Source organism: Sturnira hondurensis, unplaced genomic scaffold (assembly GCF_014824575.4).
Source record: "Sturnira hondurensis isolate 20B ecotype Veracruz unplaced genomic scaffold, ASM1482457v3 Scaffold0016663, whole genome shotgun sequence".
NCBI lineage: Eukaryota > Metazoa > Chordata > Mammalia > Chiroptera > Phyllostomidae > Sturnira > Sturnira hondurensis.
The window spans coordinates 4,591,327-4,605,545 of NW_028089294.1; the positions used below are offsets into that span (position 1 = coordinate 4,591,327).

The 14,219-nt window shown below is 47.5% G+C and overlaps 1 long non-coding RNA gene across 1 annotated transcript in view; it reads left to right on the top strand.

Moving 5' to 3' along the window:
• Window positions 1–14,219, top strand: part of LOC119001408 (uncharacterized) — a 47,304-nt gene that overhangs the window by 26,232 nt on the left and 6,853 nt on the right. Inside the window, exon 3 of the long non-coding RNA XR_005069564.1 lies at window positions 1,492–1,594. This is a non-coding gene — a long non-coding RNA (uncharacterized LOC119001408). The remainder of the gene's footprint in view (window positions 1–1,491; window positions 1,595–14,219) is intronic.

Below are 14,219 nucleotides of genomic sequence, written 5' to 3' on the forward strand. Positions count from 1 at the left end.
TGTGTCCATCAACTAACTGCGTAAGCACAAAGGATGCTTATTCCCACTCCAGCACTTTTTCTTTTACTGCAGCCTTAGGGGCACCAAGGGCTCTGAATAAGTACAGCAGTTAGTTGAGAACAGAATGACTAATCGTTATTTGCGGACAAATGCTAGCCCCTCTGTTGGAGTATATACATCAGTAATAGCTAAAAGCCAGGCATTACTTTACTGAACTCCTATAGCAAGCCTAGGAGGAAAGTGTCACTATTTCTGTCCTTTTACGGCTGAGGACACTGCTGCTTAGAGATATTAAAAAGCTCATTTGACCGGCTGAAGCCCAGGTCTGTCTCTGTTTTAAGCATACACTATTCTGCCTTCTGCCAGTCCCACTTTACAAAATGCTGTTAAAAAGGGAGTATTTTAAGACCTGTGAGGTTGATATGGTAACCAATTACCATGCTGTAAATTACCGTCCCAGTGGTTCAGGCCCCATGACTCAGAATTTCCTTTGAGTTCTAAACCAGGTGTTAGGAGTACTGTTGTTCTTTCCCTCGGGGAACAGCATCAGCTGTGGAAAAGGTTTATATGGTCAAACACTGGAAAGTAAATTCTTCCTTGGATATTCATTTTATATATATGTGTGTGTGTGTGTGTGTGTGTGTGTGTATTTGCATAGCAAAGGCTCTGGGAAATACTGTGGTTTAAAAGTGTTTAATTATGTTAAACCTCTTCCTAAGCTTGTCTGACCACAGAACCCTTCTTTCTAGTTACAGTCCGTAAGAACCTCTGGGAACTCAGGTTCATTTAAATAATAATTGTGGCCAAATTTAGGATGTGTTTAGTACATCCAGACACTGACCTCAGAATTACACATACATTAGTTTCTGTTACAATGATCTTATGAGGCAGGTGTTTTCAGAATAATCTTATGAGGTAAACAATTTTCCCAAACAACTTTCCCCAAATCACAAACTAGTAAGTGGCAGGACCGGGACCTGAACTCAGGTGTCTCTGTCCTGAGCCCGTGGTCTCACAGCTGCCAAGGAAGAGCTGAGTCAGCATATCATACTTCAAGGTATGTCATATTATTTTCTCAATTAAGTATGGAATGGGCATGCTATACCAAATTTCTGTTTTTATTAAATTGGCCTCACTGAAGGGAAAATAACAGGCAAAACCACCTCTCTGAATCAAGATAGCCAACACAGTCAAATTTGTCTATCTGATATTAATAATTACATTTCCCTATAATGCTGTAATTCTTAAAATACTTGATGCAGTTATAGACATCTACTTATATTTGGCATCAGACTCCGAGGTAGCATGCTCTTGTCACCGTGTCTCTTCCAGGTGACAATCACTTTAGTCTTCCTCCAGGACTGAAGCACCAAGATCAGACAGATCACAGTTCTCACTCAGAAAGCCAGACGTTGAGGCAAAGACACAGATTCTTTTCTCTCTTCATTGCTTTTCTTTTCCTTACTCTTCCTTTACTTTATTCGGTTTTAGGTGGAACAGTGGCTTATGGAATGACGAAGTCTGGGACTCACTCACTTAACTGAAGCCACCGCAGCCTAGAAGAAGGACCAGGAGAAAAGGCAGTGCCCAAAAGGTACAGAAAGCCCACAGAAGGCTTCCGCATTCTGTTGTTGCCTTCTTTTCCTTTTGATCCTCTCTCCCCATAGAGTAGCTTTTTTTCTGAAGCGTACTTTTCCAAGTTGTTACATTAACAAATTTGCACTGATTTCTTTATCCTTGTCATCTAAAGACCACCTTGTCTGTGGATAGTGACTGTTCCTTCACACCAGGCGTGCCGCACCGTCTAATGTCACGAGTGTCTGCTCACATTAGCTCCCGGAGACTGGAGGAGAGGCCACACGGGGCCGTTCCAGCCAGCTGATTTGACAGAATGAGTCCCCATGCTAGCTCGTGGCACTTAGTCAGTCAGCCGTCCTCGGGGAGGAGAATTTAGAGTGCACCATATTCAGTTTCCAAATCAACTGCTGTCCCCTCAAGAAGCCATGTGTTGCATTATTAAAAGAGATGCCTTCAGCCACGGCACCATACTTAAACATTCATCCCTACTAAAAAAATAAAGCAGAGTGGAGGGGATGACACAATGACGCCCTGCACCCCTCACTGTTAACTGTTCCCCCAGATGTCAGCTCTCCCTCGGTGAACAGCCCTGTGACCACTGGCAAGCGTGAACACTTGTTATTTTGGGAATCTTACCTTTATTTTAAAAGGAGCACTTCTGCATTTACTTGGGATGGCTATGAAACATTCTCCTAAATCGTAAGATATTGGGGCCGAGATCACCGCATTCCCAACCTCTTCCTTTTGCTGAGTTCCCACTGCAAAGCCAAAGATCTGGCTGCCAGAAATAGCAGTGACATATCTGTTACCTCCCTCTCCCAGGAGTTTAAATGAAATGCAAGAATTGGTTCCGAGTTGAAAATGAACAGATCTCAAACTCACACTTTAATAACTATAGCATTAGGTATTTCTAATAAAAAATGTATGCCTAGTTTACCTTAACCTTTCCAAACAAGAAATTGACAAGGCTGCTGGAGAAAAGGAAGGATCCTTTTTAAAGCTTCATGTTGATGTAAATATGAAAATGGATTAAACTCTGCTTCCAATTTCCAAACATGTGTACTTCAATGAATATTAAATGGCGGCCCCTATCACCATCATGACTTATTTACTCACTAGAGTTTTTATCAAAAAAGGGACTGGAATGGCCTGTGGAGCGTGAAAGTCTCCTGTAATTGAGTTTAGAGTGGTAAATCCACTAAACAGGCCACGGCCCCAGAGACACCCCAAAACCCACCTGTCAGATGGAGTTAGATCACAGCCTTAAGAAGCCATGGCTGCCTGTTCCTGCTAAACACTGCTGTGGCCCCAAACAAACAAACAAACAAACAAACCGTTGTTTCCCAGGGGATGAAGAAGGGCTAGGGGCAAATTGTGGGGGTTGGGAGGGCAGGAGAAAATCTCCCATCTAACAGCTGTCTGATGTCAGCTGGAATGATGATCTGAAACTCAGCTTGGGTGGCGAACTGGCTAGGGCCTCCCTGGATAAGGTGTCATTTCTTTATTCCGAGGCCCGTTAGGTAAGAGCGTAATGGAGTGGACAAAAGGCTTTTTCATCACGGTCGAGCCACAGAAATCAAAGCCCAGAGTTCCGTGAGGCTAAAGATGTAGGAGAGTCCACATCTGGAAACAGAGGGGAGTGTCCAACTGAGACATGCTGGGTTAGCCAGGAATGGGAGTAGGAACATATTAAGCTAAAGAACAATCATTCATACAGACAAACACTAATTAATTTGTTTACTAGTGCTGATTACTGTATTGATGTAGTACTGATGTTGCTGACTTTATATAGACAAGACACAGTCCTTGCCCTGAAGGAACTTAAAGTGCAGTTGGAGAAACACACAGATAAGTCAGCTTCTGCAATACAGTGTGTCAAGGGCTATGGGGGCAAAAATATGCTTAAAACAATAAGTTAGGAAGACTTCTTGGAGAAAGTGACATTTAAATGGGCTTTGAAATAGAATGAGTAGGATTCAGCCAGGCAAAGGAGAAGAGTAAGATGGGGATGGGGTCCGTGGTAGGAATAAGAATATATAGACATACAAAGGGATGGTGTTGTACCCTTTTGGGCCCCAGATGCTTGACATGCCTGGAGCATGTGTAATGGGTTAGAGCTTGAGAGGGCTGGGATGAGAGGGAGAGAGAAATCAAATGACCAGGGGCTTTACTGACTTAGCTGATCCGTCTGGAGCTTATCCTGACAGCCAAGGGGAAGCAGGGAAGGATTTTGAGCAGGGGAGTGCTGTGGTCAGCTTTTCCTTTTTGAAAGACAAGTTTGCCTGTGTGCATAGCATGAATTAGAAGGAGCAAGGCTGGAAACAGGAAAACCAAGTGGGAGGCAATTATGAGAGCTGGGGGGGGGGGCGGGGGGGGGCAATGGCCTGGACCAGGGAAGTCACAGTGGAGATGGAGGAGAGAGGACAGAATGAGAAATAGAGAAAAGAATTAGCAGGATTTGGAAGGCAAGTGAAAATGGAAAAAGAGGGAGGAATTCAGAATGGCTCTAAGGCTTCTGGCTTGGGTGTAGGATTGCTGGATTTAGCAAATAAAAATACATTCACTATTGGGACATACTGATTTAAAAAATGATTCCTTCACTGAAATTCAAATTCAACTGGGAATCCTATATGTAATCTCACAGACCTACTTGGGGGGTTGGGTAAACGGTGAATCATTTCTCCAGCTGGGGGTCGGAGGAGGCACAGTTGTGGGAGAGGAGGCTCGGAGGATGATGGGTTTACTTTTACTGATATTGAGTTTGAAGTATCTGAGGATATAGCTGACTTCCAATTATCCCCCAGTGCCTTTCTGCTCTTCTGTAAGAATAGTTTTAGCTGGCACGTGGCCACTCAGCTACTTCCCAGCTTTACTTCCCAGCTCCTCTTGCAGAAAGTGGCCATGTGACCGACCTCTCGTCAGCGGGATGTGAGAAGAAGCCACGTGTGTCCAGCCCTGAGAAGGACTGGGTGTGAACTCTCCTGACTCTTTTTCTCCTTTCCGCTGGTTGAAAGATGGGAACCAGAACGGAAGCAGCCACTGTGGGCTCAGAAACAAAAAGCACATGGTGAGGATGGCAGTGCCTTCTACCTCTGAATTGTTACATGAGCAAAACATAAGCCGAGTCTGTACGTTACCTACAATACAATATCCGAGGGGAAATAGTCAGTAAGCAGTTGGCTATACAGGTCTACAGCTTAGGAGAGAGGCGTGAGCTAGTGAGAAAGAGTTGGGAGTCCTTAGCGTAGAGGTACTGTAGTTCAGATGAGCTCTCCAAGAGGGAATGTGGGGTGTGAGAATTAAACACAAGAAAGTCAAACACTCCCTTTTTTCTTTTTGACTTTCTTTCTGAGACACAGCTTTAAACTTATCCTCAAGTTTATAGAGACGTTCAGGAGTACTAAGGTGGACATTTGAGAATGTCATTTTTGTTTACAAAGCCTTTCTCCTCTATGGGTGTGAATGTTCACTGCTTCTACAGTCATTTGTTTGTATGTGGATTTCAGCACTGTCTGGGAAGCAATCGTTCTCGTGCCTTGTGAGAGTTTGGACATTTGAGCACATCCCGGTGGCTGTGCCAGTGTTTGTCCTAGACCCGGTCACATGTGTGCTGTCTGTGTGTGCCTTTGTGGGGGCAACAAACAAACGGCACACGTGTTCATTTGTTCTTCCATGTTGTACTGTAGCCAGTCAGCATGTGCCTCGCAGGTGTCTTTGCACGTGTGTCTGTGGAGATGCTCGTTTTCGGTGAGGTACTAGTCAGTCCCCAGCACTGGCAACAAGTAGCCTCTTTGATTCTTCTTGCATGGAAAGCTTCTGTCCGTTTGGGAGACGGTAGAGTATCTCTTGAAAGATGATGTCAATTGTCCTTTTTGAATAGACTTTGTTTTTTAAATCAGTTTAAATTCACAACAAAACTAATGGGAAGGTACAAAGACTCCCTGCCCCACACATGTGGAGCCTCCCCCATTGTCAACGTGCCCGAGCACAGCAGTCGGTTTGTCTCCATTGGCTCACCTACATCGCCCCATCTTTACCCCGCAGAGCCTAACGCTTACATTAGGGCTCATTCTGGGTTTTGTGCTTTCCAAGGGTTTGGACCATACAGAGGAGGGCAAAAGTAGGTTTACAGCTGTGAGTGCATGTGACACGGTTCATGTTTGTATTGCTATTTATTGATTATTGTATTATTTATTTGTGTTAATACTGTAAACCTACTTTTGCCCTCCACTGTCCGTTATGACACGGACCCAGCGTTACAGGATCGTGCAGAGCAGCCGTCCCACCAGCAGGGAGTGAGCGCTCCCGCCGTCCACACCCCCGCCAGCGTTGGGTGTCCTCGGTGCTCTGGAGCTGGGCTGTTCTCACAGGTGTGTGGTGTTACCTCATCATCGTTTTCAAGTCCAGGATGTTCGAAGGAAAGGCCTCCCACACTCGTCCACTCGTATTCCTTGCTTCTTCTATAAGTCTGCCTGTTCCCCCCAGACCCCAGACCAAGGTTGAATTTTACTTAATATGACGTGAACTGAGATCTGCAATGAAGCTAAGGGCACAACAGAGTATGTGTTTGTATATTTTTTACTATGGAAATTTCTAAGGGTATTCAAAGTTAGAATAAAAGAACTGCCAGGTATCCACTGCCTAGCTTCAACAATTCCCGACATTCTGCCAGCCTTATTTCATCTACCCCTTCCTTTCATCCTGCTAGTGTATTTTAAGGCAAACATTAGGTATAATTTCACCTGAAATATTTTAGTTGGTATTCCTAGTTGACAACGTTTCTTACATTCCACAATGTCATTATTTACCTAACAAAATTAGCAATAATTCCTCAATATCATCTAAATTTAAATTTCATGATTGTCTCAGACACCATTTTTACAGTGGGTTTTTTCAAAATCCGCATACATCATACAGCTGTGCCTCCTGTACAGTAGGAAGGACCAGGGCGTTTGTTCTGAGTAGTGTCTTGGGTCTGTATTTGCCTGATTGCTTTCTCGTGGAGGAAGGTAACATGGTCCTCTACCCTCTGTCTGTCCTGTGAACTGGGAGTTATAGTCAGGCCCTGTTCAGACTGAAGACCAGTATGTTCGGGCACCAGTACTTCACAGTGGTGCCGTTACTATTAGGCACATGCGTTCCGGGTTGTTTCACTTTCAGCGATGCCAGGATTGGTCAGCGGGTTTGGTAGTGTCCGTCCACGAAGTTCCCTGTTAGCTTTTCATCTGATGATTTTAGCATCCGTTGGTGATTTTGACCAAGGTCTGTTATTGATTTGGACTATTAGTGATTTTGAAAAGTTATTTTATTCCTTTTGTATTTGCTATTTGGGACTCTTCCACTTCCAGAATGCTGGAGTTGCCAGCACTCAGGGCCAAGTGAGGGTTGGCCTGGCCTTTTAAACAGGTTAGTTCAAGCTTGTTTCAGCTGAACTGACCCTTTGTGCTCAGGTGATGTTGAAGACCATGAGTGTCCTAGGAGAGGGGTCTATCTTTCGCTCCAGGAAAAAAGGAGTTCTTTTCAGGAGTTGCAGGAGAGGCCTTTTCCAGGACACAGGGAGCACAGGGCTGCTCAGGGCTGTCGGCCTCACTGGCTTCGCTGGTGCAGGGAGGGCTTTCTTGAGCCTCTCCTACCTGAGTCAGGCTCAGTCTGGGCTCTGGTTCTCTCGTTCCTCCCCAGGGAAGCAGAGGCCATGAAAACACTGACCCCAGGGACCAACTATCTGAGCCTCTGATGCTCCGACTTCCTGGCCCCTCCCTCCGTGTCCTCAGATGGACTCCAGGCCCTTTGCCACCCGGTGTGGGCACTGGGCTCCACACCTTCTCTGAGAAACAAAAGTGGAGCTGCTGTCCTCCCAAGGGTCCCTCCGAGATCTGAAGTCTCTGAAGAAAGCCCCACAAGAAACAGTCTCGGCGACAGGCCCCGTGTCTGGGTTTCATACTCAGCCGAGGGACCAGGACTGAGAGGGGACTGGGCTCCATCGGGCTGTGTGGACAGCTCTCTACCCAGCAGCAGAGTAAATCAGACGGGTTATTCTTCCTTTCTTGCAAAGGACAGGCCTGCATGGAAACAGCGCACCAGCACTCATTTTTTGGGGGGGAGATATATTTTATATAAAAATGTACTTTAGTGGGGTTCCATGGTATACATTGCTGGCTTTCAAATAATGAGACTTTTAATCCCCTTAAGACACTAATTGAAAAATATATGTATATTTTTTCAAAATAGTCACCTGACTTTAGATGATTACAAACCACAAAAGAAAAACTATGTTATTTCTTTGTATTCTCATCAGTAACCATTTAGCTTAGAATGACTATTAGCTCTTTCTAAAAAATAGAATCCACTCTGAAAGCAGAGAGGTTTGCTCTGACGGAGGGAAGCCAAAGGATATGCCACAGGCCCAGCCTGGCAGCCGGCAGGGCAAGGAGAGCCTGCTTGCCCCTGCAGCTCTCCTGCTTAAACACTGGGTGGCAGACTTACCTTCCAGATGGAGGCGTCTAGCCCTTTCTGGCCGAAGCATCTGGAACTGGCCACCTTTCCTCCACTGCTAGCTGCCACCCACTCTCAAGCAGATCCCAGAGGCATATGGTGGGTTCCCCAGAGGGGTTGTGACTGAGCTTCAGTGGGGGTGGGGGCAAGGGGAAGAGGTGTCTGGTTCAGGACCACCCACCCCCTGCCTGACAACAGCTGCAGTGGCATCAGGCCAGGGCCTCCTGAATCCCAAACCTCATGGCTTGAGGCTATGGCGACTCCACTGTGTGCCAGCCACACCTCCTCCCACCTGCCTACCCCAGGTGTGGGGCTTGGAAATGTCTCCAGCTCTCCGGAGCTGACTCAGGCACATGGTCTTTCAGATGTGCCAAACCTGGGGAGGCTGTGCTTCATGCCTGCGTCTGTCTTGCCTGGAGTGTGGGGACTGCTGGGTGCCAGCAAGGACAAATGTGCAAGCCAGTGCACTCATCTGTGGTTTCATCCACATTCAAGGAGATGGGAAATAAATGACTGGAGACAGAGCTCTTCCCACCCCACCCTGGGTTTAGGTATCAGTCAGCATAAGTCCTCCTTGGGGGCAAGAACAGTCCCTGCTTTACCTCTGGGTTCCTGGGGTCTGTCACATGGTGAGGACTTAGTGAATGTCTGCCAAATGATCAAACGAATTAATGTTGATACAGTAATTAATGTTAAAAAATCATCGTTTAACCTCTCAATTTTAGGAATGGTCCCCAGTGGATGGGGGTGTATGTTTTCCAGGATGCCTGCCTTCATCTTTCTTTCTGCTTCCTCACCCCCGGTCAGTTCCACCCCGAACTTGGGGTATCCTTGAACCTTTCTTACCTCCAACTGAAATCTCCCATACTGCAATGTGAGGCAGTTCTTTTTCTCTGTGGCCTCAGTGCAAGTTGATGATGGGACTGGGGACTAATACCGTTATGGAGGCATTATGTCCCTTCAAAATCCATGTGCTGAAGGCCCAAGCCCAGGAACCTCAGGATGTGGCCGTATTTGGGGATAGGGCCTCTAAGGCGGTAATTAAGGTACAATGGGGCTATCAAGTTGGGCCATAATCCAGTGACTAATGTCCTTGTGTGAAGCGTATGCCTGGGCACACGACCTCGGGAGAGCATGCAGAGGGAGGACCGCGTGGAGAGACAGCAAGAGGGTGGCGATCTGCAAGCCAAGGACAGAGGACAAGGCGCTCCGTCGGCACCTTGATCTTGGACTTACAGTCACCAGAATTGTGGGAAAATCCGTTTCTTTTGTTTAAGACGCCCGGGCTGGGGTGTTTTGTGATGGCAGTTCCAACACACGGATCCAAAGTGACGTGATACATGATTGTAACACACACGATATGATGCAGAATGTCTTGGCCCTGTTGGCAGTGTGTCCGGTGTCTGAAGGACAGTAATCTAACTGATGTGATGGTGGTTGCGGTTTTGGCCTCCCCTCCCCCACGCTGGGCCCTGGCTCCTGCCCAGTAGGCAGTGGGGAGAGAGAAAGACCACCTAAGAAAGGACAGGATGTTCACAACTTTAGTCCTGGCACGGGCTGCCCTCCTACAGCCCTCGGGAGAGGGGGCTCCTGAGCACCACAAAAGCCCAGCTCCCCAAAGGGGTCAGCACGGCCGGCCGCAGCGTCCCGAAGGCCGGCACATTAAGATAAATCAGGCTTGTCAGAAAGAGAAGGCAGCAAAAGAGGCTGCTTGATGGAGGTTAGATTAGCCCAGAGAAGATTCGGTCAAGGCTCTACAACCTGGGGATTGAGGACTTTGGAGAAAGGAGGGAGGGCACAGTGCTGGCTGGGGAAGTGTCAGACAGAAGCCAAAACGCCGGAGCGAGAATCAGCTCAGTGACCAGGAGCTCCTCAGGGTCGGAGACCACTGCAGGGAAGCGGGGACAAACAAGGCAGCCTCTCCTCTGTTGCACCAGAAACAGTCCCATGTAAGTGGTAGGATTTGGTCTTCTGACAACTAAAGGCAGAATCTCTATAAAGCGGAGATTCTGGGTCACAATCAGTGTGGAGGGGGCTAAAACTGAGACTCGGGGATGTCTATAGTAAAGTCTGAGGGAAGTCAAAAGTTATACAGATTTTTTGACTGGAGGGTCAGCACCCCTCGCCCCCACATTGTTCAAAGGTCAACCACACTGGTCAAATACAGTCACATTGGGGATTGGAGTTTCAATGTAAGAATTTGTGGGAGACACAAATTATGGACAGTTCAGCCCCGAATTAACCTTGGGTGAGATATAACCGATATTGATGACAAAAAGGCTATTACCTTTTATTTCTCCTCTGAGAGACCCAAAACCTCGTAGGGTGCTCAAGGGATGAGTGCTTTCCCCGGTGGAGCCAGCGTTCTGAGGACAGGGAGGAAGTGCAGGAAAACCCAGGGAGACTGTGGAGGAGGGGAGGGCAGGAGAGAGAAGGGCTCCTGAACGCCCGGGTGGGTGGCACTTCCTCGGCAGTGGGAGCTGCTGGCCCAGCCTCCGCTTGCAGAGTGCAGGACACAGGCTCTCGGGCTGTTGTGGGGTCCGCTGCTGTCTGTATGGAGACCTGAGAACCGTTTTTCTAAGTGCAGAGAGGCAGCGTGATCCCACGGTTGGGTTGTGGGTCCCTTTGTGCCGTGGTTGCACCCCCGGCAGCCAATATCATGTGTTAGGTATTTCTGACCACATTGAGTGCCCTCCGCCCTCTCCCTTGGAATGGAGCAGAAAGGCAGCCGGTGGCAGTAAAGGCAGAGCCATTGTCAGGGAAGAAACTCCAAGTATTTGCTCTCTACCATTCTCTTCTACCTGTGTGAACTTCCCAGGGCTGCTGCACACGATTGTGTAGGTGGCGCACTAGACACGCTAGGAGGCGCCATTCACAACCATTGTGCAGTTCTAACTGGCAGCTCTCTGTGAAGCCAGAGACTACGGGGAACCCAGGACCCAACCCGGACTTGCCATTTCAAAAAGACTTGTTGCCTTGCAAGGGGCAGCTGACCTTTTCACCAACGTTGGTGTGAGGCTGACAGGATTCCAGCCTTCTAGCCAATGAAAGATGAGGGCCCTCCCAGGTGTTTCCCTCCTGGAGATGACCTTTAAGAAAATTAAAAAGCCAGTAGTTCTCAAGGTCTCATACTAAGCTGGATATTTTATTTTACTTTCCCCTTTCCTTTTCATTGCACAGAAACACTTTAACCAATATAATACACTGATGGAAAATGTTGCATATTTACATCCTAGAGTGTAAGTCATAGGCTTGATTTTAGCCGAATGTGATTTGAAATGGGAAATCGGGGTTGGTGGTGATGGAGACACGACAGACCCCGGGCACTCGCTCACGCCGCACGATAGCTCATGAGCTGTGATCCCTGACCCACATGTGTTTTCTGGAAACTGAAAATGCGCTTAACATCTCTGTCACCGCTGTGCCAGAAACTTCCTCCCTGTGGGAAAGAACATTACAGTTTTAATTATCTCTTACATCTTCTTAAGTTGCGAGGAAGAACTCTGTGACTTGCCAGTATTACTTACTGGAGAATACAGGACTATTCTGAAAAAACATCTCCTTTCTTTCAGGGGTTTAGAAGAGAAATTTGGAAGGAAGAGTGATAAATCGGCCGTGATATCTGGCAGGAGAGAGGCTGATGTGGGCAGAGCCATAGACTGGCCTTTGAAATAAGAAAGAGTCACCCTGGTTTTCAGAGAAACTTGGAGGGGGATTTCTTTCGTCCCTGAGAGCTCCTCATTTTGGCAAACCCTGAAGCAGCCCTGCCTCTGGGTGAGAGGAATAGAAGGGAGTGGAGGATGTGGGCAAGTTTGTTTTGAAGACAGCATTTTTCCCCCATTGGAAAAAAACCCTGTTTTGGTTCCACTGCTCTGCCCCACTGATCTGTTTTCCTTTACTGCAAATTTTCTCAAATGTTCACCATTCCCTCTTGAAACCCCTCCAATGCCGAGTTTTAACTCCACTGTTTCATAAGCCCACGCTCGCCAAGGCCACCAAAGGCCCCCCCCCACAGCTAAATGCAGTGGTCGGTTTATCCTTTTGTCTTCTCAGCTTGTTAGCTGTGTTTGACATGGCTGATCATGCCTTCCTTCTCAAAATACTCTCACTCCTGGTGTCTTACTACTTGTCCTTCTCAGTCGTGACATCTCTATTTGGATGCCTAAAAGCTACCTTAACTATGGCCAGAACCAGACTCTTAATATCCACTACCCAAATTTGTTCTTTCTTCCTATCAGTAAATGCTTAGGCCAGACATCTTGTGGTCATCTCTACCTTTTTTTAATACCCCACAACCAGTCCTGGGACAACTCCTTTCAGACTTACCTTCAAATGTCACAGACTGTAACCTTTGCTCGCTGCTTCTACTGCCTCCCCCTGGCTCAGACCATCCGCCTCCCTCCCCTGGAGGAGGCAGAGCCTCCGCACTGTGCTCTACCTCTGCTCCCCCTCCCTCCCAGACTGCAACACACCAGCCTGTGTGAGCGCACTAATGTTTAAGTCCGGCCACAGGATCCAGACTTGCCTTCTTCCTTTAATACTCTGCCGCCCTCCTCCTTCAAAGAAGCGTATGGTCACTTCTAGGTAGGGGGACAAGGAAAGGACTGGTAGAAGCAGAACCTGAGTCAAGCTGGAATAACAAGTAGGATTTGAATGGATGAGGCAGGACAGACACTGAGCTCTGGGGAACACCGTGAGCAAGCAAGGTCCTCAAAGGAGTGAGTTTCATGGTGCATTCAGACCAGCGAAGGGCCCAGTGGGGTGGACATCTGCATTCATGTTGGGGAGTGCCTAGAGAGAGATTTGGATCAGATGGTGGGAAGCCTTGAATGCCACACTCAGGAGGTTGGCCTTTATCCTGCATTTTACAGTAGGCTTGGGCATAAGGGAAGTGGGAGCAACTATGACATTCACTTAGCATAGTTATCTCAGCTGCCTGCCAAGTAGTCTATTTAGTCCAATTCACAGACAGAGCTTTGTTGAGCATTGAGAAGTCACTTGCTCCATGTGAATCCAATCACCACGGCAGGCACACCTCAAAGAGGGAACACAGAGCCGCCTCTGAAAAGCCTGCCTCATACTCTGGCAACTCAGTTCATGAATATGCTTTTCCAATGTCTGACGCTGCTGCTTAGCAAAGATATTATGGGACAAATCCTTGATTTGACCTTTTGTATCTCTATCCGTCCCACTGTGCTAAAAGCAATTATGTGCATCTTGTGTGTGGCTGTTGGAATGGGGAGTCACTTAGCGACGGGTTCTTTTCACACTCGAACTGCCCTCTAGCTCATTCCTTCCCCCTCTCACAAGGGCCCGCGCAGCAGGCCTCCTCTGCTGCTTGGCAGAGTCTAAAATGGCATTAGGGGGAGGCGAGCAGGGATGTAAACAGGTGGAAACGGTTCCTGTCATGGTGATTAGCATTCCCCTTGGCCAGGCCCAGCTATGGATGAAAGATGGGGTGACAGGGAGGAGGAAGCTGGCTGGGGGGGCAGGAGACAGAAGAGGGCTGAACTCACTGCCAAACTCCAGCCAACTTTCTACAAAAACTTCCCACTAAACAAAGCAACCCCAGTGTCAAGGTGGGTGGTATGGTCTCCATCTAGCAATAGATGATCTGTCAGCCGTCTTCACTGCCTGCAGTAGATTTATGTGTGCTTATGTCTTGTCATGTGATTGAATATGTGTGCAAGAATTCACCTCTGCATGTGTGAGGATGCACAGTTGTATCTGTGCATGTCTGCCTGTTGTATATATGTTTGAGTGCCTGGATGAATGCCTGTCTGTTATCTACGTGTATATACTTACAGGCATAGCTGCCAAGGACAACACATGAAGATGTCTGTCTGTATGTGTCTCAGGATGTGTATATGGAACAGGAATGTATGCATGACTGCATGCATGTCATTTCTGGATGTGATACACCCCTCTCTCTGTGTACACATGTATGGGGATACTCACTGCCATGAATGAGAAAAAGGCTAAGTGGGAAAGAGCTCCTTTATTCTCCTCTTTGATGCAACAGCTCAGCAGGACTGTGGAGGCCACTCCAGTTCTGGCCATAGAGAGAAGCCTTAATAAATAGCCCAAGGGTCTGGATCTTCGGGAACTGATGCCTCTGACCCAGTTCCTCATGTCCCCCACACTCCATC